This window comes from Mus musculus, chromosome 12 (genome assembly GCF_000001635.26).
Source record: "Mus musculus strain C57BL/6J chromosome 12, GRCm38.p6 C57BL/6J".
NCBI classification, from domain to species: Eukaryota; Metazoa; Chordata; class Mammalia; order Rodentia; family Muridae; genus Mus; species Mus musculus.
The window spans coordinates 73988967-73992749 of record NC_000078.6 but is presented as its reverse complement, the minus strand read 5'-3'; positions in this window follow the sequence as shown (position 1 = coordinate 73992749).

Below are 3783 nucleotides of genomic sequence, written 5' to 3'. Positions count from 1 at the left end.
CATCTAAGTGAAACGGCCTTGTACAGTCTCCTAAAACTGAGAAACCTCGGGGTCATGGTTGTCTGTCTCCTGATCTAGGATGTCTCTCAGCTGCCAACCTGTATAGGAAAAGCATGTCTCAAGGGATCTATAGGCATGGGTATGGGTGAGGAAAGGAGAATGGTAGTGTCTGGTAAGGGAATGTGGCAGAAATAGGCCAGAATGGTGGTCTTGCTGTTCACAATTCTGTATGTATCAATCCTGCATTCACTGAGAGACAGACATGGAAATCAGTCTCTCTCTCTCTCTCACCTATCTATCTATCTATCTATCTATCTATCTATCTATCTATCTATCTATCTATCAGTGATAGACAGATGTAGATGTGTATAGATATAGATATGGATATAGATATGTAGATCTGAGACAGGGTTTCTTTGTAGCCCTGTCTGTGCTGCAAATGACTCTATAGACCAGGCTGGCCTGGAACTCACAGAGATCTACCTGCCTCTGCTTCCTGAGTGCTAGGATTAAAGGCATTAGCCATTACCTGGCACATCCCATGTCTTAATTAAGAAAATTCACTTTCTTTGAAACTGCTTTCTAGCAATCATCCAAGAGATCGCCCAAAAACCCATGATTAACTCATTTTTTAAAAATACATAGCTGAGGGTTGAGGTTCGTATGTAACCCTGCGTGCAGAATAGTTAGCTAGCTGTACAGAACCCTGGGCTTGAGCCCAGCACTCAAAGCTGGGCCTTCACAGTTACAGAGATAATTCTTCCATATCTCAATGAAGAGACTCGCCTGGAGGTGGAGGGGCAGTCATCACGCATCCTTAGAAGAAACACGCACACAGAGTCCAAGAACTGCATTCTAACGAGTCTGGTTTTCCAAAGGCAATTGCAGAACAGCTTTCCCCCAAGGATACACCTCTGACCACCTGGTCCAGAGCCACCTCGGAAGCTTTCTACGAATGAAGATTCCTAGACCCCAAACCCCTCAAACATACTGGCTTGGAAGCCAAAAGTAGAGCTCTATAATCTGCTTATTAAACACGTTCCTGTTTCTATTATATCCTGAAGCTGGAGACCCTCTAGCTCAGGCAACAGTGGCTGGTCACAGGGACCCAAACTGCCCGAAGACTTGGAATTCTCATATTTGGGCAGAGGATGTGGGGGGTCTAGCATGCACCAGACCCTGGGAAATTAAAAAGGCCTCATCTAATAGTTGTCTTAGTCTGCCTCCGTCCTTCTGTGTTGCTCTAGTGGAAAACCATAAACAACGTGGACCTCCCACAAATCTGAACGTTCAGTAAGTGGAAGATGAGTATTAAAGGCTGTTTCCTTATGGTGGGAAGGATGAGGAGGCTCCCTGGGCCTCTTCTGCAGGGCACTGTTCCCTTTCACAGAGGGTCCTCCCTCCCTCATGACCCTGTCACTATGCAGAGGGGTCCCCCCCCCAACTTCTGAATAGCATTGCTGTATTTGGGGGCTGGACATAGTTGCTTTCTTTTCTACGGGTGAGATATCACCAATTCTCTGTTAAAGTACTTGTCTATTTTAGCTAAGATACAACTTTTTAAAAGCTGGGTCTTGTTTAAGGAATAATGCACACATGAGAGGCATACACTTTGTTATTCCTGCTTGGCCCAAGAGAGCTAAATAACTGTAACGGGAAGCGCAAGATGCAAAGCACTAACCTGCAATGTTAACATATTTCAAACTAGAAGAAAATGTGTGCTCTGTGAATTCAGCCCTTCATTGTTCGTAGCGCTGGCCTCTTACATCTTTACAGTCCCCCCTCCACCTCTGGACCTCATGCCCCACCTCTCACGGGCCCAGTTTCTTCCTCGACTTCATCCCAAGGAAAACAAACCTGTGGCTGGGTGTGACTTCCCACTCAGCCCTCCTAATGGCAGAATTCAGGGGTGAAACCCCTGTTGTTGCTCACTGTTACAGACGGTGCTGTTCACAGCTCTCTCTTTGGAACTGCACTGCTTCAGCTCTGTAACACTGGCTTTTCTGAAGTTCCTTCCAAACGTAATCAACAGGCATCCCTCCCATCTCTGCAGTGGACCTTACATAAAAACCCAGCCTGTCCACTGCCTCTGTGACCGTCTTCTGGTCCCAAAATGAAACCAATTTTTGGCAAACCTTGGACAACATTCTCTGTGATTTTGACTTATGTGGTTTGCTGAGAGACTTCCCCTGGGGCCCTAGTGCATGGAAAAGGGACTTTATTTCTTGTCTAAACTCAGGAACATGCTTAGCAAAGCCATGGTCTGAGGTCAGGGCCTGCAGAGAGCTAAGGGTTCAGATTCTGGGAACTCGGGTTTTCTCCTTTTCTTGAAGAGCTGTGGGTATTAATCCTGAGGCTACTTGCTGTGTGACACACTTGAGATACCCTGTGCTGCTTCTGTGTAACATGGAATAGCTCTCTGCTGACTTTGTTCCATTCGATGATAACTTAATGCTGACCCTGTCAGGCCCTGCAAACAGTATGTAAGGTGCTGTACTTAACTTGTTTGGCATCTGACATAGCTTACGCAAGATCCCTTGATCACAGCATCTCTCTCGCTCCCCACCCCTGCGCCCCTCAACTGGTCCCTCTCAGGAACCTGTCACTGAAGAATGGTCTGCTGGCCTGGGTCACTGATTAGAAGTAGAGGTGGTGATGTCAGACTTGCAGATTCCAGTACTGGCCTCAACTCCACAGCAGCATGGTCCCAGGCATGTCACATAGTGCCTGTGTGCTTTTTTTTCCCTCTTCTGATAAACTACTACTTACCATGGATTTCAGGACTGGCAGTTTGACAGATCAGATTATGTGTGTGTGTGTGTGTGTGTGTGTGTGTGTGTGTGTGTGTGTGTGTGTAGTTACATACACATATTTGTTTTATGTATATGAGTGGCTAACTTGTGTACCTGTGATGTGCATGAAGTACCCATGGAGGCCAGAAGAGGGCACTGGCTCCCCCAGGGCTATGGTGTGGGTGCTAAACAGGAAGCCTGCATCCTCCACAAGAACAGTTAGTGTTCTTAACTTCTGAGCCAGCTCTCCAGCCCCAGATCAGAAATTTTTAAAGGTCCTTCTTTCTATGAAATTTTCTAAGAACTAATAAAGACTAGTTTAAAGGGAAAGAAGTTCAAAAAATAACAAAAGGCTTTCTTGCACCTCTGGGAATAAAGTGCTGCAAAAATAACTGTTAATGGTGTCCTGAGCTCAACACAAAGTGGGAGAGTTCCCCAAGGAAAAGAAAACACTGAATCGAAACCAGAACAACATGCAGTAAGCAAGCAGAGCAGAGACCAAGGAAGAGCTGATCTGAGAACTGCTGAAAGATCCAATCGGGAGAGGAGGGAAGGGGAGGGGAAGGTAGATGAAGGAAGAGAGGAAAAGGGAGGAGAGCAGAGGGGAGCGGGGAGAGGAGAAGAGGGGACCAGGAGGGGAGGGGAGGAAGGAGAGACAGACAGACAGACAGACAGACAGACAGACAGACAGAGACAAGACTAGACTGACTGACTTTAGAGGTGCCAAAACAATAGAATCTCTGGTGTACAGCAAACACAGACTTCAAGTCTTTCTAACGGGAAGCATCAAATAAGGCCCCACCCATTCAGGTCCAGGGATGAGGACTACACACAGACCAACAAGGCTGACTTGCTGAAGTTCAGCTATTGCAAAGATCAGACAGGGGATGTAAAATACCTCTGCTTGAATCTTTTAATGAAATACAGAAAATGATCACAGAACACTATCAAAGATATCTCATTAATAAAGCTCTCAAAAATAAAAACAAAA